This window comes from Periplaneta americana, chromosome 7 (assembly GCF_040183065.1).
Source record: "Periplaneta americana isolate PAMFEO1 chromosome 7, P.americana_PAMFEO1_priV1, whole genome shotgun sequence".
Classification (NCBI taxonomy): domain Eukaryota; kingdom Metazoa; phylum Arthropoda; class Insecta; order Blattodea; family Blattidae; genus Periplaneta; species Periplaneta americana.
The window spans coordinates 113,261,894-113,283,843 of record NC_091123.1 but is presented as its reverse complement, the minus strand read 5'-3'; positions in this window follow the sequence as shown (position 1 = coordinate 113,283,843).

Below are 21,950 nucleotides of genomic sequence, written 5' to 3'. Positions count from 1 at the left end.
GCCAGAAATTTAGTAACGCAAGTTATTATAATAATTGCTGCCTTTATTCGCTGCATTTGTATGTGCATCCCTGTTGTCTACGTTACAGTGGATGCGCTATGCGCCCGTGATCAAGGTCGAGCTCTTCTACCATGATTGGGAGCTAATATCCCTGTCTTATACTGTGCTTGCCGGTTCTTCTGTCTCATACTGAGAACCGTTCAGAAATGTGCATGAATCACAGCAGTTTCATCACGATAGTTAAATATTCATGTGTAAAATGTCATTGAAACACAATCAAAATTTCTGGAGACAAAATTAATTTCCGGTGACATTTTCTCCTCGGGGACAGCAACTCAAAACCGGGGACTGTCCCCGGAAATCGGGGACGTCTGGTCAGCCTAGCCATTCTCATACATTGAAACATATAGATTTTATTTCCAGAAAAATGTTTTTTCCTTCCAAGGCCCCATCCCACCATATACCTGGCATATTGCGTTTAGTATATCCGCATATAAGTTCAGAGTTTCGAGCAAATATGTTGCGAATACCATATTATATTTCAGCATTTCTCAGAAAGGAATGACGTGAATAACGGTGATCGTACCGTTCTGTAATCATAAGATTTTCAACTGCATCATCCTTAAAAAAATGTTCCGAAATGTTCTGCCACATTCAGGTCGGGAAAAAACACGGGCCATTCAGTATTTCCAAAAGGGTCAAAGCCACTTTCAAAGCAGTGTCTGAATTGCGTTGGCTTTGGAACAGAAAGCTTTGTCGTGTAGGAAGCACACTTCCTGTGGTTCAGCGTATTGTTTAGATCTCATAGAAACAGTTTCTATTAACTGTTCTCCATCCCATGACTCTCGTTTTCTTTAATAATCCACATGTCTCTTCGCAGAGATATAGAGAATTATCCCGATGTATTCAGATTTCTTTGACATTACCTGACACTGTTCATCTGATTCAATGTCTCTAATTGAGACCCACACACGATAAAAAAAAAACTCACGACTTGGCGCGAGATGCAGGAACTAATCTTCATCCAAGTCTTACATAACATAATTATAATCAGTCTTCGGTGTTTAAGACTGTCTTCATAGACTTTCAAATAGAATGGAAAGGTTTCCTATCAGCGCTCTGTCGGTATTTCCTTACGGTTTCACAGTTCACATGTTTTAAATCTCTTCTGTTTGATCTCTTTGTCGACAGCAGAATTGCTCCTTCGCTTTTTCCCGCTGTTGGCCATAGTGATTTTCTTTGCTTTCTTTGGGAAATTTTTTCGGCCTTCCTGATTTTGATTTCGTCTTAATGTCCTCACAACATTTTGGCGATCTATTTCGCTTTAATGAACGCAGTTCCAGCCTCCATTGCCTCCCGACACCCATTAGCACGTATGCGATCGACATATCTCTCTTCTTCGGTGTCATTAACTAAGTTGACCATAGTTCACATTAATCTGCAAGGCACAATACATTTATATTAATACATGTAATCAGGACACATCATAATACGCACAGTATATCCCTCATCGTTCCAATACAGTGTTGCAGATCCCTACCAAATACATACACGGTGGAAGTGAAGTAACGCTCCGGATATTCAGAGGGAATAGCTTATGTTGCATGTAACAAAAAAGTATAATACCATATTGATGGAAAATCCATAGTTTTCTCAGAAAAAAGTAAGTATTTTGTTTTTTTACAAAATGTTTAACACCCTCTTATTCGGTGACTGTTTCGAGTAGGTTTGTGATTTTTATCCATATCCATAGAAAATCTAATAAAGAATTATTTATCCCTCTGGCGTATTTCAATTGCATGAACGGTTTTCATGTAAATTTAATTTAAATACCATTAATTTCAAACCACTGACCGATGCGACAAGCTCGCATCATAGTAACTACAAAGGGAGTTGGGAGGTAGTTCGCTAAGGCAGACAGACCTGAGTTCGTTTAACTCTTAGATCTGAATTGCGAGAAGAAAGAGCAGTATATTAGCAGCAATGTTGTCAGAAACTGAAACTGCTGAAACTTCCAACTCAATTTTCTAATTAAATGTGCATTTAATCACAAAACATAATATAGGTTTTCTATTCATTTAAGTGTACCCTATCTGTAGCATTATTTTACTTCCATACTGTATTTGTCACTCTGTATAAACCTCATAAGGTGTGTGTAATATGCTGCGTGTTTACCCGAAACCAGATTCTCTGTTCTGTTTCAAAGTAAACAAATGATTGTTCAGACCTCCCAAAAAATAAATAAAACCAGCTTTCATATAAGCTAGTTTTGTGCAACAATGATTGGATATACGATTACTATACAACAAAATAAAGCTATAGTGACGTCGAAATTAAAAGCAAAGCAAATAGCCATGCACATCATACTTGTGCTGACAAGATTTAATTACAAAAGGATTTCTTTGTTGTGTGTGACAGTAACATACAGTATGCGCGCTCGGCGCTAATAAACAATGGGTCTGCACATTGTGCCATAAGAAAGGAATAGCGTTATAGAGGGATCCAAACTGCTGGTATTTATCACTCCCTCCCGCCCCGCAGTCATTCGATCACTCTAAATCAATACCAGTTCTGCCCCACCATTGGATACTGTTGCTGCCGTTGTGTACCCTATTGTATGCCGTCCTTGTGTGCCGTAATATGATGCGCCGTATACTAAGATAAACAAAATAAATATTGAAGTCTTCACTCGGGACCATGCCTGTAGTAGGTTATGTATCACGCAGCTATTAGATTTTCTCGCGGGCGCAACTTTAAATATGCGTCATTTTATAGAGGCAACAACAAAATCCTGAAATCCTATTTCGTTCACAAAAGAGTGACGCATTTACTTTGCTGTAATATTCTTTACAGCCACAGTGCTTTACTTTACCTTTTGTCCCAGCGTTCTTGTCACGGTGAATTCAGGCCCGATCTTTCGAAAACTGTAGTCTATAAGCCCGTCTAAAATAATTGAATGGAGGAAAAATAATACGAGTTCCTGTTTCACAGCGTGGTGATAACTTTGTGGAGTTCGTCCGCAAATTAAATGTTTGTGAGGAAATGTACAATTACAAGGAATACTGTATTTGTGTCATAAGAAATCGCTAAATATTATGTTCTTGGCGATAGAAATAATGACGTATGCACTGCACTGTAGGGAAAAAAACTTCTGTTTTATGTATTAATCTGTTTGCTAATGAGTAAAAACAGCACGTCATTTTCTGTAGTAGTAGTAATAATAATAATAATAATAATAATAATAATAATAATAATAATAATAATAATAATGTGGTCCGGCCTCGAATCCCGATCGCGGCAAGTTACATGGTTGAGGTTTTTTTCCGGGGTTTTCCCTCAACCAATATGAGCAAATGCTGGGTAACTTTCGGTGTTGGATCCTTGACTCATTTCACTGCAATTATCAACTTCATTCCATTCAGACGCTAAATAACCTGAGATGTTGATACAGCGTTATAAAATAACCCACTAAATTATTATTATTATTATTATTATTATTATTATTATTATTATTATTATTATTATTATAGCCATCGACTTACCTCAGGCGGTAGCGCGTTTGCCTGTTCTCCCGGAGTTGCGCTTGGACGTGAATTCGATTCCAGCTTGGACTGATTACCTGATTGGGTTGCTTAGATGATGCGAAGTTTCGATATGCGGAACTTTAAAATTTTATTTATTCAAAAATGTATACAATTCATGGCTTTATGACATCCGCATGCTATGGTTCTAGCTTGTACATTATATATATTACTTACAAATGGCTTCTAAGGAACCCGGAGGTTCATTGCCGCTCTCACATAAGTCCGCCATCGGCCCCTATCCTGAACAAGATTAATTCAATTTCTACCATCATATCCCACTTCCCTCAAATCCATTTTTAAAATATATTTCCATCTACGTCTCGGCCTCCCCAAAGGTGTTTTTTTTCCTCCGGCCTTCCAGCTAACACACTATGCATTTCTGGATTCGCCAATACGTGCTACATGCCCTGCTCACCTCAAACGTTTGGATTTAATATTCCTAATTATGTCCGGTGAGGAATATAATGCGTGCAGTTCTACGTTCTCGTATATCTTCATCCCTCTTAGCCCCAAATAGGCTATTTTCCTAAGGACCTTATTCTCGAACGCTCTTAATCTCTATTCTTCCCTCAAAGTGAGAGTCCAAGTTTCACAACCATACAGATCAACCGGTAATATAACTGTGTGTGTGTGTGTGTGTGTGTGTGTGTGTGTGTATAAAGTTAAATTACATCGAAGGGACATCTAATACGTAATGTACTTTTTGTATATGAAATAATCTTGAAGATATTTGAGTGAACTTTCTATTTGTAAATGGGAACCAACTATGTTTTGTGTTGCAAATGAAACATTAGCTCTGTTTAATAATAACTGACTACTTTACTGACTGTTTGAATGTCATCGGTAAGAGTAAACATACGCAATATCTTACCAAGGATCGAACAGAGGGAGGACAATTCTGGTTAGATTTATGCGTCAATTAAATCACAGTCACAATACACTGTACATTTTAATATTATGGAAATATTGCACATGGTGAAGTGGCACATAAAATTAATATACAAAGAACAATAAACAGTTATTCTCAAAAAACAAAAGACAAAATCTACGGTATGCAATCAGATTTCTCACAGATGGTATAGGCCTAATTCAATTATCCAGTAAAGAACTGAAGAAATGAGAGTTGTATTGGGTAGTGTACAGTACTGTGGGTGTGTTCGATCTTCAATCTCGTTAACATTATGAACTAGACATAAGGAACAGTGCAGCAGACTTTAAGTTTACTCTTACCGCTGACATTGAAACAGTTTGTAAAGTAGTCTGTATTAGTCAGAGCTAACGCAACATTTGCAATACAAAACATAGTTGATTCCCATTTGAAAAAAAAAAGTTATGTATGTCCCTTTCGATGTAATTTAAATTGTAATTGTCGATTTGTGTATATCTGAAATATTTTACACGCTATCGGAGGTGAAAGAGTTAAGTGGGCCACTCTATGTATGTATGTATGTATGTATGTATTTTATTTTTAGTAGGTTATTTTACGACGCTTTATCAACATCTTAGGTTATTTAGCGTCTGAATGAGATGAAGGTGATGCCGGGGTCCAACACCGAAAGTAACCCAGCATTTGCTGGGAAAACCCCAAAAATAACCTCAACCAGGTAACTTGCCCCGACCGGGAATCGAACCCGGGCCACCTGGTTTCGCGGCTAGACGCGCTAACCGTTACTCCACAGGTGTGGACATATGTATATGTATGTATATATATATATATATATATATATATATATATATGTACACTTGCTTACTTACTGGCTTTTGAGGAACCCTGAGGTTCATTGGCGCCCTCACATAAGGCCGCCATTGGTCCCTATCCTGAGCAAGATTAATCCAGTCTCTACCATCATATCCCACCTCCCTCAAATCCATTTCAATATTATCTTCCCATCTACGTCTTGGCCTCTCCAAAGGTCTTTTTCCCTCCGGCCTCCCAAGTAACACTTTATATGCATTTCTGGATTCGCCCATACGTGTTACATGCCCTGCCCATCTCAAGCGTCTGGATGTAATGGTCCTAATTATGTCAGGTGAAGAATACAATGCGTGCAGCTGTGCGTTGTGTATATGTGTGTTGTATATGTACACTACCGGTCAAAAGTTTTCGATCAGCTATGAAAACGACTATAATTATACTTTATTTCAATGTACAAACACATCGGAAAAACTAAATAGACCAACAAAATAAATATTTTCTCTCTCTAGCATTATGATATGATAGAATATTCACAACAAAATCCCCGTTTTAACCACAAATCCATAGTTGTGATAGGTGATTGAAAACTTTTGACCTGTAGTGTGTATATATATATATATATATATATATATATATATATATATATATATAGTTTGTTTTATGGTGATAAACAAATGTAGCTTTTTATTTAATCGAAGCATTTCACAACACAATAGGAAATCTCATGCTCTTATTCGTTTCATTTGGATGTAGTTTCTTTAGAATTCAAAGCAGAATTGTACGCCGAGTAGAATCATTTCATATTTCTCTAAAGATAAAAGAGAGCTTCAGTAACCGTGACTGAAATTGTGGGCGTCTCATTTCTTTTGATATCATGAGTTTGACTTTCATCCGTGTCTCCTTTTAATACATGACACACAATGCAAATTTTCTCTGTGAATTGGATTTTGAACTTAATGGGGCATCTAATAGCGGAAAATCGTAGTCAAGTAGAAAATGAAATTTTAAATGTCAGAGTACCTTAAGTCTCGTATCAAAGAATAGGAGCGTAGAACTTGAAAAGGAAGGAATTACGGAATTGATGTACAGAGAGATTAGGTACATGTTGGGATATTTCAGTATATCTTATTCTTCAGTTTAATCAGTTGTGTCAGAATTTTCGTATAGTTTATTTTTCGTCAAATTGAAAGGACGTCAAGTCGAATAAAAGTGTGGGAAATATCGTCACAAGTGACAGGAACTAACCTTTGCCCTCGTCTCATAGTTACACAGCTACTTGTAGCCATCCGCTGCTTTCTTTACCTGACCCCCTGCTGCTACCATGCGTCTGTAATTCAGTCCGCTATAGTAAATGTATCACAAACCCTACGCCAAGGATCGGAAGGTTCCAGGCCTGGTCATAAGTAAGCAAGTATGAATCATCATTAGACATACTCAAGTAATGGGACTTCCTTGGCATATAGTCTGCATTAGGCATTAGTAACACTTCAGATAACATAAGCTAAGGTACACAAACAAGAATTCTGCAGGAATAATATACGGGCACAAAATAAAGACATAAGCCGAGTCCAGCCAAGCTGGGTTGGCTGCACACACCTCTTCCGAGGTTGAATGTGGCTGAGTAAAATGTCACGCTCGAATCCAGTGTTCAGTGCGAGTCTCCTGTTTCCTTTAAAATGCTATCTCGGAATAAAACGAGCTCTGTGGTCAAGTTCTGAACGCCTGAGAAGACCTCGACCAGAATCAGGACTATTTTCGCTATCTTGTAGATGTGATGCACAGAAAAATAATGGCTACGATAGATGCCGATGATGGCATATGTGTAAAGTACAAACTGTCTTCCAATTAATATTTTATTTGTTTTTAGACCAAGTCAAGCCTAGTAATAAGCCACGGGAGTTGGGCAGTAGTTATTCCACTTTTTGTTTAACAAACAAAATCATCTGTCCCAAGTCTCTGTAAAACTCACTTTTAACGCTACTTGGGGGGAGGGGGGAAACTCAGAGATGAGGCTCGAACGCTCTCCCTTCCACATGACAGACAGAAGGTTCGGTCGTCTGAGCTACTGAGATGAGACGCAAGGCCTCGCTTCTGAACGGCACGCGGCTAGTCGAGCTCCTCACGAATGTTATCATGTGAAACGCGCTATGGAACGACCTCCAAAAGATCGGGCCATTACTTTTCTCTGATACTGTACACAGGTAATCCTTCAGGTTGTGCTAATCTGGGAACGTTAAAGGCCCATTCACAATGGAAATTAAACATAACGTAAGCTTTAACTTAAAAATATAAACGTTACCGTAAATTAAAAAAATATAATATAATATTATAATAATAATAACAATAATAATAATAATTATTCTTTAGTTATATTGGCAGAGTTAAGGTCATAGGGTCTTACACTCTACCAGGTCACAAAGTATATAAGCAGTTAAAATTTAACAAAAAGTTAAAGAACAGAATACTAACATATTACAAAAAAATAATAAATATAATAATACATACCATCATTCACGATGGGAATATGAACATAACCGCAAAGATACTTGGTAACTAGGGAAACATAACGACGTAATTTCGTGATATTCTGTTCTATACTTGAACGCTCTGCGATTGTATGTTGTTTCCAAATCACGTAAGCATAAACATGAAAGTTTGGAGTTTGCAAACTTTCATGTTAACGTCTAACGTTAATGTTAATATCAGTATTTATGTTAATCGTTATGAATGAGCCCATTCGGTAACCTGGTCGCAAACTTCTGTGTCTATGTTACGTTAATGTTCGAGAATGACAAAAGTAGAATATGTAGCCCTAGAAATTTACTTGTTAACAAAGTTGCTTCCTAAATGAGCTAAAAGGAAAATACTACGAATTTATCAGGATGCCTTTTTTCGTTCCATAAACCTATTCTGTTAATTCGTATCTATGTATAAGAATTGTTTAATTTTCGGAAGAAATTTTACTAATTTTGTTTTTACACACTTTTATTCATGTTCGAAAGGACCGGATGAAGATATTTTCTTTTCGCTGCATCCACTGATTTATGATGTGATTACTAGAAGACATCGGAAGTTAAGGCACAAAAAATGGTATTTTAGGCGCCTAAAAAGGCTCTAAAAACAAAGATAGGGCACTAAAAGACACTGAAATTATATTTAATCACTCATAATTCATAAAGTAAACATCCATAAGACCATAAGTAACTTAACAAAGTGCACTTGTTTCACTTGTACTTATTCATCCACAACTTCACGCCCATAATTTCAGTTAATAAACAAAAGCATGCAACTTTTCAAGATTAACATATAAACTTCTGTCACGTTTATTGAACAAAATCAGTTTATATGCTAAAAAAGATATATAAACGTATGCTGATGTGACTAGAGCATACTTAAGCAGTGCCATCCTGGCTACATAATAATCGTTCCATTAGTAGTGAAAGCAGGAAATTCTGACGATATAAAGAAGCTTTCGATGTTTTCAATTTTAGTATTTTTCACCATGCAACAGTATCCTCACAAAGACAATCCTGGGCTAACTGCGTACTTCGTGTTCTCAACACAGTGCTGGAGTCAGAAGGACAAGGTCGATTCCGGAGTAAGCATAACAATAATGCTGCATTGCAGCAGGGTGTCCCATATCTATGGCTACTATAAAAACTGCAGTTTACTTAGTTTCGAACGCAGAAATAAATGGACTATTGTTGAGTGAATAGTCATATAAAGAAAAAGGCAAAAAAGTACATATAAAAGCAAAAAAGCGTAAAAAGTACATATTGAAGCAAAAAGGCGTTAACGGCAAAAAAGGCAAGATCAAACTTCATCAGAATGCTTCATTTTTAATTATTCGTGCACATTTACTAAAAATATGAACATTCAAATAAAATAGGCAGTTTCCTAAACATCCGATGTCTAGTGATTAATAAACTTCTTAGAAGAGCAATCTGAAGAGAGAGGTCCTTACTAATGCATTTTCAGCCTGAAGATATCACTGACACACACTACGAAGTTACTTAACGATTACCAGAAGTATAGACCAACGTTATATATTAGCGGGCCTCTGCAACTGGGCATACCCGAATAGTATGGCATTACATATAACATTTAATCCGACTGGTTATGTGTTCCTGATAACATTTACATTTTTACGGCATGGAATGCCATACTTTTATGGAATGTAATATGCTGGTAAAATGAAATGTAGTCTTTTGGTGAAATTAAGCTTATAATTGAGAAAAACTACGTAACCGCAAGAAAAATCCCTCATTCTACGATCTTTCCAATATAAGCGTCACTGCAGTAAACGTCGAGAATCGAACCGCAATTCACGGAATGCTAAAACCTCGCTTCAGCAGTGGGTCACCGATCTAACTACTGAACCATCGACGACGATTCGAGAAATTATGCATAGCAGAACACAAAGCATCGCTTGAAAGAGCAAGTCAGTGAGTAGAAGGATAACTGATGTTGAAATGTGATCACACTGAAATGTTGTACGACATGGATATTCCTGAGCGAGATCGCAGTACATTCAATGACCGTAACTAAATTAGCAATTGGGAGATAGTTTTCCGAGCAACTTGTGTTAAAACCGTTGTATGATACGAGTGTGTCTGGTTTGTTTAATTATTTAGCTGTTCGGAGCAGTTAATTTAGTAATTAGCATTTAAAGCCGCCCAGCGTCCAATATACTGACAGGCCAGTCCATCATTAAGGCTGGGCATTAAGCACACACAGTTATAGTAGTTACTTGAACATACACACTGCGTCAAACTGCCACTTCCAACTCCAGATCCAAACGATCAAGGAATTCCTTTGTCTTCTAGTCTGCTACTGCAGCTTTCCTCTCGCTCTATTTATACTCTTATTCGGAGTGTTTTCCACTTGCACTCTTTCTCTCTTACCTAAGCTTTCCTACCAATCCCTCGAACAGGAGAAAAGACTTGTTTCTGTTTCTTCTTACGGAATCTGAACTTTAGTTGGAATTATGTCAACAACAGATGTATGTCGGTCAGTAATACTTACTTACTTACAGTATTTACAAATGACTTTTAGAGAACCCGGAGATTCATTGCCGGCCTCACATAAGCCCGCCATCGGTCCCTATCCTGAGCAAGATTAATTCAATCCCTAGCATCCTATTCCATCTCCCTCAAATCCATTTTAATATTATCCTTCCATCTACGTCTCGGTCTCCCCAAAGGTCTTTTTCCTCAAGTCTTCCAACTATCTTTTATATGCATTTCTGGATTCACCCATACGTGCTACATGCCCTGTTGAACTTAATCGTATGCATTTAGTGCTCCTAATTATGTTAATGCCTCTGATTGAGGTTCTGGCTGATATGTACATCTACTATCAGGCATTGCATCTCACTTGACGATATGTGTTAGAGGAAGAACAAATTGTTTGTATGCATCTGAAGTCTGATTAGCGGAATATGTAACTAATCGGCGATGTATGCAATGGAGGGGGAAAGAAACTTGCCACCCTACCCTATTATCTCCTGGCCTAGTTGCCTCACAAATCATGCCTTGTTAATATCACTTGTGGGGTTCAGACCTGTCTTCGGACAGTTGTCTAAACAACAATTATGTTAAATGAATAAAACAATGCTTGCAATTCTGCGTTGTGTAACTTTCTCCATTCTCCCGTAACTCCATCCCACTTAATTCTAAATGCTTTCCTAAGCACCTTATTCTCGAACACTCTTAACCTCTTTCTCTATCAAAGTGAGAGTCCAATTTTCACTACCATAAGGAACAACCGATAATATAACTGTTTTATGAATTCTAACTTCCAGTTTTTTTGAAAGCAGACTGGATGACAAAAACTTCGCAACCGAATAATAGTACGCATTTCCCATATTTATTCTGTGTTTAATATCGTCTGGAGTGTCATTTGTATTTGCTACTGTTGCTCAAAGAAATTTGAGTTTTTCCACGTCTACAAAGGATAAATTTCCAATTGTTATACTTCCATTTCGTACTATATTTTGGTCACAAGACATATATATATATATATATATATATATATATATATATATTAAACCTTTAATAGAACATAAAAGGATTTTTCACCTATAAATCAAAGAAAAAAGATTGATTTTCATGAGGGCTGAATCCTTTCATGAGGGCTGGATCAGCTGGATCCGGGACGGATTCTTGCACTTAGGCCGTTTCTAGGCCCATTGTACCCCCTAATGCGGTGATTGTCTATTGACGGTTTGCCCGTGTAGCATTCGTGAATCAGACGCTAACGGGCGAGTCATCTGCACTCTGCAATTAAGGACCCATCATCCATTCACGAGCTCGAACCTAGAGTCCGGAGCCCCAAGCCCTTAGAACCGTACTACCTGCAGACATCACCCAAGTCTATTTTTACTATTACAGATGATAGATGAAATGAGGGGGAAGTGGAGAATGTTGGTGAAATGAAAGAGGGAAACGGGAACACTCCGAGAAAAAATTATTTGCAACGTTCGTATTGTCCACCAAAAATTCCACCCAGACCAGACTGGGGATCGAATCTTGGTCGCCAGGATGGAAGGCCAGCGCGCTAGCACTGTAACCACAGACGCGGAAACAGGTACCGTTAGCAGAATTGCTAAAATTTTGACTTTCCATGCCGAGACACGGATTCAAATTCAAATGACTTCAGACTTCCACGGTGTTCAATATGGTTTTACGCGGGCAATGGGGAAATTCATTATAAATCTGCTAATACGTAAAATATGGAAATGCACAAATGTCACAGCCATAATTGGATCAAGTTTTACAGCGTTGTAATGAATTATTTAGAAATAGTTCGATGTGTGAGATATAACATTTCGGTCAGCGCTTAGTTTTTTCTTTGCTCGCTGTTACACGCCGTGTGAAAAGAATAATTTTAAATTGCGTATTTGAATGTAAGTGCATGCACCTCATAAACTAAAAACGAATTGTACAGGGTGATTTACGAAGTTTAACCGCCACTTACAGAGGGCCTTTCTGAGGTCAAATTGACGATAAATGTAAATAAAAAATTGGGTTCGACTTATAGTTAAGTCGCTACAGGTTGAAAATTTGAAAGTAGAGGCAAAATTTAATGCCACTCAGAAAACACAAAAAATGGATACTGTTCCCACTCTTGTAACTGCTTACTTATGTAGACTTCATTCTGCTCATCAACTCTTAGTTTTACAACAGATTTTCAAACATGCCTCCTTCTACCTCCAGACACTTGATCGCACGCTTATGAATCTCGCGCGTCGCATTCCTTATTAGGGCTGTTAGTGATGATTGCTGCGTCATTCATCATGCGCACAGTTAATTCTTGACGTGTGTTTACCCTAATCTGGTACAGAAAATCCTTCAACCACCCCTATAAGTACAGTAGTCTTAGGATTCGGAATCCTACGATTAGGATAACGGCGGTGATATTCTTCCGCAGCAGCTGTTACATTACACACACACGCACGCACGCACACCCCCCCCCCTCAGTTGTAGCCTAAATTTCTACGGCATCTTGAGACAAATAACAAGCTGCTAGCTCCATAATGTATGACCGTCAACTGAACATGAGACAAGTTATTTAATGACTCTCGATGCATTGCAAAGTAGGCTCATGCGCTGACATTGGAGAGCTCTATTCACACCACCACATTTAGAAAATAAATGATTATTCTTGAATTATACGAAAAAGGGAAAATCTTTATTAGGAAAATATGTTCCAAACTTCTTCAAGAAAATGCTCCGTTACTAGCAGTAAAATTTCGTGATTCATCCTGTATAATGAGTTTTTTTTTTTTTTTTTTTTTACTTATTTCATAACAAGCTGATATATTTTTGTATTTTTCTTCTATTTGATTATCAAAAATCACTCTACTTAAAATTCATTATTTCTGTAGTGGGCTTGATGCTTGAAATACTTAAAACATTATCATAATAATATTCAATTTTTAAAGTAGGTACTTTAGTGTTAAAAGTCTACATAAACTTCCAAATTTATAATATAATTTGTTTGTGATATGTGTGCACTTCATGCTAATTTAATTTTTCACATTGTGTGCAATAGTAGTTTAAAGAAAGAATTTGCACCTGAAAGATACGGCTTACTCCTTAAAATATTCGTCAGTGATCAATTAATGCAGTAAAATGTATATAAAATTATGTCCCAACTTCGAGTATTATGTACTTACAGTTTGAATATTAACAAATCTATTATGATTTTTATCATGCGTTCACGTTCTATGTCCCGTTAAATTCTGATGCTCTATCTTGAACTTCTAGAAAAATACATTTGGCCTGGACAAATGTTGCACTGGTGTTCAAAAATTAAGAATAAACCTGGGAGACCAGCTTTTAATTTAAACCTTCATTTGTAACATGAAAATATCGTCGGTTTATAAGCAAAACACAGTAAGTAATACCTACTTATTTATGCAACAAATGGATAATCTTGATTATGGCATGAGTGACAATTTTCACGAGTGTCATAATAAGATTATCCACGAATTGGATACAATAGTTTATGGTATCTTAGCATTATAAATTGTAGGAAATAAATTATGAAAGAAATTCGGGAATCATACATAGCTGACAAATTGTCTTCATATGTTCGTATCGATTAGTTGCGCTTGGCATTTGCATTGAATGAAGAGAAATGGATGACCTTGCTGGCTATGTTGCAAATGTTCCTTTATTTTGTTAATATAGTTTCTCTGAACAACACAACTGTTTTATGTGATATTACAAAAGTGATACAAAATTGTTAAAGATTCGAAATAAATGATACGTTACCTTGTGTCCTGCAATTCATTTCTTGTTACACGGCGCGTAGAAGATAGTCAGACCAATTGCATGCATCCCGATCCAAGCGTTTCGGTATTACGTTACATAGCGAATACGTTATTGCTATTATCGGCACGCGTGCCATAAAATGCCGATTACAACGATATTCGATGTAGTAACAACTTCTTTATAATACTAGGATAGCATAAAAAATATTACTTCTGAGAGAAAGAAGTATATAATATTATAGCCTACATAATGATTGCGTATAAACTTAAAATTTTAAAATGAAATACACTTAACAAGAAACAAGTTACTAAAAATAATAACATTTTGAGGATTCAGTTGTGTCAGAATAAAAACGACTTTTTCTCAGAAGTAATAATTTTGACTCAATGTGTTTTGCTTGTAAACCGACGATATATCTTCAACTTGAGAACAACATATGAAAATGTAAAAATCACGAACAAGAAGAATTAACATATTTGAATACTACAAATTATAGTACCGTAATACAGCGCACGCCGCTTATTATGATCGCTTTGGAATTATGCTAATATGATAACATTAACCTATTGATAATAATGATCGAAATCGTAGATTAAACTGCAAGACAATTCTATACTATCATCAATCAAACTGTTTAAGAGTTGACATATTTGAATACTATAAATTATAGTAACGTAATACAGTATTTGAAATTAGTTGCCAGCCATAAACTACAAAACAGTAGTGCAATGCTTGAGGTATATAACGTTCAATAAATAATTTATAAATCAAATGGAAGTAGCCTATTCTCACTGCCTTCGGTCGTTACATAAATGCAAACGATCACGAATTTACGTCTGTTTTATATATATATATATATATATATATATATATATATATATATATATATATATAAATGCGTAGAACTGAATGGAAAAATAATTTGTGCTACTGATTCGTTTTTAATCGCTTTAAATTGAATAGGACTTTGTATTGCAGATTCAACAGAAAAAAATTAAACGATGGTTTGTTCTGCACACAGAAAAACATACTCAGTTGGAAATGTGTAAATTAAAACTATTATCCTACTTTCACTGCTATCGTTTTCTCTCTACTACAGATTAAATGATATATTGCTTCCGCTGTAAAATAATAATAATATTATTATTATTATTATTATTATTATTATTATTATTCTCATTCATTCAGTGTTCTGCCCAAAGGCAGGTCTTTCACTGCAAATCCAGCTTTCTCCAATCTTTCCTATTTTCTGCCTTCCTTTTCGTTTCCTCATATGATCCATATATCTTAATGTCGTCTATCTTCTTCTACCCCGAACTCTTCTCCCGTTCACCATTCTTTCCAGTGCATTCTTCAATAGGCAGTTTCTTCTCAGCCAGTGACCCAACCAATTCCTTTTCCTCTTCTTGATCAGTTTCAGTATCATTCTTTTTTCACCCACTCTTTCCAACACAACTTCATTTCTTACTCTCTCTGCCCACTTCACACACTCCATACTTCTCCATAGCCACATTTCAAATGCTTCTATTCGCTTCTCTTCAGTTATTATTATTATTATTATTATTATTATTATTATTATTATTATTATTATTATTATTATTATACAGGTGAATTAGACTATCTTTTATGCATTTACGATAACTGTGTTAAAAGGAAGAATTTTTTTCAGCCGTGTGTTAAGAACTAATATCTATGCCGCTTCGAAATTACTCGTAGGGCCTATATTTTTAAGGGTGTTTGTTATGTCTGCCTAGCCCAAGCATCTTGACTTAAAGTTCTTAGAAGCAAACATTCCCATGAGGGCAGAAAACTTAATATTTTTTCTTCCACCATGTTAATAATGTCAAAACAAGCGCTCATACTGTATAAATTTTAGCCACTCGAGCATAGTTATACAAGGGCCGTCGCGAAAGTGGTATCAACAGAGATGTGCAGACGGCTGTCCCGTACTACTGGTTCCGATCTCAGGCGACAGACTTCTATGATATAGGGATACAGAAGTTGATCCCACGATATGAGAAATGTTTCAATTCCAGTTGGAATAGCTCAACAATTGCTGTATGTGTTCCAAAAAAATCATTCCATGAAATTGCATTTCTTTCTGTAAACGGCCCCAGGCAAACTTACTTTCTGAACGGTCCTCGTAATTGCGCTCGAGAGCGCAAAATTTGTATAAGCACTTGTTTTGACATTATTAACATGGTGAAAGAAAAAAAATTAACTTTTTTATCTGCCTCCATGAGAATGTTTGCTTGTTAGTTAATATTGCTCTGAAGATGGAAATCTCAATTTATTTTGAAACGTTGGAGAACTGAGAACTGAGTCTCAACTGAACACCTAACTTTTTCTTCTGATGGTCATTGAGACCTTTTGCTACTGAAGAGCCTTGTTCAGATTCTTAACAAACAGGATAATTTTAGAAGCGGCAGTATTCCTTGAACACGTGGTTAACATGTTGCAAGGTCACTCTTTAGGTCAGATATGGGAAAAAAGTGTCTTCGTGTGCGCGCGCTTACCCTTCTCTTTCTTCTTTTTTTTTACTACTCGACTATTCGACACAATAACGAATGGGAATTTTATAACTTTTGCACGACTCTAAAACTACCTCCATTGTCATTATTCAATGAATGGACTGTCTAACACTTCTTATTATGAGTATTAGCCTATATAATATCCAAAGTTTCAACTGTTTGGCCGTCGATCATAAGAGCTAATTTATGGGAGGAAAGATTGCATAAGCGCCAATGGCCGTATTACTAAAGCGCCAATTACCACATTAAAAAGCGCTAACATACTATTAGTACCGCCACAGTCTAGTATATATAGTCACGAAGCTTGAGTTGTGAGGGTACTAGAAACAATAGCCTGTGCAGGTACTATTTCGCATTGTCTGTGATGAGGCGACAGTAGCGATGCTAGTGGTTAGCAACTATGTCTAATGGATGCATATTTACTACTTATTGACCTTCGTGACTGTATATTAGACTGTGGTACCACTGTGAAACACGAAAATATATCGAAATTTGCCAACATAGCTTCGAAAATAGGCTATTCTGTTCACATATTGATTAGTATGATAAATATGATCTTAAAAAAATCATACTATGTATACTGTAGGCTAAATTTGGGGAAAAAATTGAATGCACATAGATGTGTCATCGTTAAAATATCGATTTGCTCATTGGCAAGTGCTGTCGTTGTGCCGGAACGAACAGTAACGCAGCTAAGGTTAAAATTTTAGTTGAACTTTACCGTTCTGGTTGAAGATTAATATGACTTAACCGTTCCGGAATCCGGTATAAATAATATTTTAATTCTATCTAGATACTTATCGGTAAAATTATTGTTTTTTTTTTTTTATCGAGTTCAGTATTCGAACAAATTTCAATTTACGGCGGGCTTCCGTTAAACAGAAACACACTATGTTAGAAAAAATGGAGCGAGATTTCAGCAGTCCATCTTTTTTTCTATATGACTTCCAGCGCTATGCACGCCAGTGAGCTCTGCAGAGAATGAATGCAGACAGAGAATGCACTCCGTTGTACGAAGGTGAAGTTAGCACTGTCTAGTATATACAATCACGAAGCTCAATACGTAGGGAATATGCATCTGTAGATAGTTGCTAACCACTAGGATCGGTACTATCGCCTCATCAAAGACAATGCGACACAGTCTATTGTTCCTAGTACTCTCAACAAGTCAAGCTTCGTGACTGTATATAGTAGACTGTGAAATTAGTCTGAAGAAACGCCGCCAGCTAGTCGATTTCCAGTGTCACCAAGTAACATTTTTTTCTCGGTAAGTGATGAACAAATGAATTTACTTGTAGCCTAAATGACCTGAATACGGTTAACACAAAAACTGGACTCCTGAGACTAATATCACTGGTGTTGATATTTTTCTTTTACTAGAAAAAAGACTCTTCATAATGCTTTTCGCGAGTTAATTGACTATGAAACTGAAACACATGAACTGAAAATTTCAAAACAAACAGTAAACACTCTTCCAGTTTCAAAGTCAGAATGCAAAAAATAATCAGTATAATTAATGAGGTAGTAGGCCCTATCAAAGATGAGAAATGCTCTCCTAAGTCTCCCAGGAAGTGGGTTGATATTCATAAGTAGTGTTGGCCCTTCACTTCAACACTTCAATCTATATGCTTATGTAAAATCGTGGTTACGAGATGACAGATGAAACAGCATATAGGAAACGACAACCAGTGAAAGAAGTTACATATGATGCAATCTGGGATCCTCTGAAATAGACTGTAAGGTGAGTTCCGCTTAAATTTCTTTTGAACTACAGCACTGCTCATTGGATAAAAGTTGTAAATTAATTTCAGCTGTTAACGAAATAATTTCCGGTGCACTCATGATTTAACTATCAATAACTCGCGGTTATTAGTCAGAACTTTTATATTTTTCAGTTGTAATACAGCAATGTAAGGCAGTAACAAAGAGGAAGGCAGAAAATAGGAAAGACTGGAGAAAACTGGGTTTGCAGTAAAAGACCTGCCCTTGGGCAGAACATTAAATGAGTGAATACAGCTTATTTTATATTTTTAGGAGCAACAGGAAATGAAATCCTTCTTATCCTGTACATAGCCATTCGAACATTCAAAATGGCTTTCGAATTCAACAAAGTCTTTTGTCGCACTTAACTCTTATCGTATTATTTTGCTGGGTTTCTCATTTAACAGATTCTCTGCTTTACGCTTACGACTATTTCGTATTACATGACTATCCGATACCTGAACGTTCTGTCTTTTATGTGCATATTTCCAGACTCGTTTAAAACATCTGTGATTTTGTCGTTAGTTACAATTATTCTACTTGCACGACTCTAATAACCTCCATGCTATTTCACCGCCGCTCATTAAACATATTATTCCATAAAATTGCACATTTATTGCATTAGTTCGTAGCGGTGTTGACAAATCTTTCTTAGGGGTGAATGTATTTATCCTATTGTTATGTCTACATTGCCGCTTTACTTACATGGTCCATACATACTGTCATGAGCGGCCAGCAGTCCACCGCTATGGAGTAACGGTTGGCATGCCTGACCGTAAAAACGAGCGGGCCCGGGTTCAGATCCTTGTTGGAACAAGTTATCTGGTTGAGATTTTTTCCGGGGTTTTCCCTCAACCCATTAAGAGCAAAATCTGGGTAACTTTCGGAGCTAGATCTGGACTCACTTCGCTGACATTATCGCCGTCATCTAACTGAGACGTTAGATAACCATAACAGTTGATAAAGCGTCGTGAAATAAGCAATTAAAAATGAGCGGCCAGCATACATTAAAGTGGGTATGGAGATGCTGAAATATGTGCCTTCTAGAGTTTTTTTATAGGTCTACTTGTTCATTATTATTATTATTATTATTATTATTATTATTATTATTATTATTATTATTATTTATTTACTTCTTTCTTTCTTTCTTTCTTTCTTTCTTTCTTTCTTTCTTTCTTTCTTTCTTTCTTTCTTTCTTTCCATTTAGTAGCCTGCATAAAGGAGTAGGCGTGCTGTGTGCATTTGTTTTCCTACAATTACTTCTACTTTTTCGTTACCGTATTATTTTTAAATTCGCTTATTTTACAACATTTTATCAACTGCTATGGCTATTTAGAGTCTAGGTGAAATGAAAGGTATGTCAGCGAAATGAATCCAGGGTCCAGTGCCGAAAGTTACCCAATACTTGTTCTTAATAGATTGTGGGTAAACCTCGGGGGAAAAAACTTGAACCAGGTAACTTGTCTCAACCAGGATTTGAACCGAGCCCACAATTTCGCAGTCCGAAATACAAACCACGGTGGACTCATTATTATTATTATTATTATTATTATTATTATTATTATTATTATTATGCCAACTAAATGCAGGGGTATAATAATTAAACTAAATTAAAAAGAAATTCTCCTGGGGAATATGTATCTGCAATCTTGCATTTCTTCATTTCTGGCTGTCCTTTATTAATACAATAAAATTATTCAAAGCCTATTAGTACTACTGATCGTCTGATGCTAATTTATTCTGTAAGTCATTCTTTACATACAACCATGTTATACCTGTACGAATTCGTATATAATCCACTCCTTTAGAACTCTCTGGAACGCCTTGTTGCACGAGTTTCGTCTTCATGACCTCTACTCCCTCTTCTTGAAAGTCACTACTAACTTCAGTAAGACATTGAGAAATGTGATTGGCTGTCACGAAGTGGACTGTTCAGTTTCTCATCATGGCGGTTTTATTGCTTGTGCGCGTGTGTAAATTTCCTAAATATCCGTACTTTTTCGCGACATCGGTTAACTTATCTGGATTTATTTGTGTTATTCTATTTCATTTCCGTATTACTAACAAATGTGTGCTTGTTTCGTGTTTTTCTGTTTAGAATTTAGTGATCAGCAACTGTTTTAATAACACGATTTTAAGATAGTGTGATGTCATAGAGATACAGTGAACGACATTGAAAGGTAATTCTGTCTCCTTTGATTATTACTTAAAATAATCGTTTTAATTATGATAATAATATTATTATTTAAAGATATTACGTACAGTATATAATTCATTGACTTCCTGTTCTGATCATGTAGCCTATACTTACAGTCGCTTATGATAGATAGCCCTTGTAAACAGCGTTTGGTGGAAACGTAATTCGTCACACGGTTTGTGGGTCTTTTTGATCATGTCGTGAATAAGCTTGGGGAAATACTATCGCTTATGTAAGACATGCACAAACTGTCTTCATATATAAATAACATGAACTGGAATTTATCTTTCGGGAATCGGGCCAAGGTCCTATGTATTTGTTTAATTTAATAGCGCACTGCGATAATTTGTTATTGTGTACCATCTTACATTGTTAGACAAAAAAAAATTACCATCTGCCACACACTATGAGCTGAGTGGAATCGAACCGAACTGAAGCATGTACAGATTAAAATGGATCACATAATGACTTTAGCATAGTTATGTGAAGAGGCAGAAAGAGAAGAAATAAGTATTTAAAACAAGGAAAGGAAATACTGCATACGTTGAGAATTTTCACTTTATTTGACTATATTCTCAGAGGTGAAGCAAAATTCCGTTCTTTAGCGCTGCTTTGGATTTTAATTTTTACCTAATGTTTCCGTTACCGGTAATTTACTTATTTCGCTTGAAGCATTATCACGGGAATGATTATTACAGTAGTACTTACGTGTTTTGTCATACAATAGCGGATAATTTTGAACAAGACTTATTATTTTTTCTTTGTTCATTTTATTTAATTGTAATTTTATGTATAGGCCTACATACTATTTGAGCAATAACTTTCAATAGAGAAATTACGCTATAAAAATGAATATGAATCATTTGTTTTTTTTTTTTTCACGAAGGCTTCACGAGAACATACGATTGTAGCCGAAACAAGAAATTCTGTTCCGTCAGTGGAATAAATATTCTAGCTCATGAATTCTATTCGATTCGCTTCGATTCGATTCTACGCCCCGCTTTCTACTATCTTCCATTTAAATACATTGTGAATATAAATTCTGTTCGATTCGATTCCGCTAAGTGGAAGCGGGCCTTCAGTCTCCTTCGCGAAACGTCGGTCGATTTCGTTAAGAGCGTAGGTTTACATGGAAAGTATTCTTACAAGACTCCGCTCTGTTTTTCCTTTGTTTTATATGTAACCTATGTTTGTTTGTTGCTTTTCTGTCTTTTTATAGATCAAGTGTTATGAATAATCTATAACAAAACTATGTTCAGGGAGTAAATTAAGTACAAAATAAAATAATATCCTTTCCCTAGTCGTGTGAACCAGGCGCTTCCCGAAGTGAATTTTCACAGTCATGCTACAGAATATCGGTATTTTTTATGTCTGAGGCTGAACAGTGTATATATGCCACCG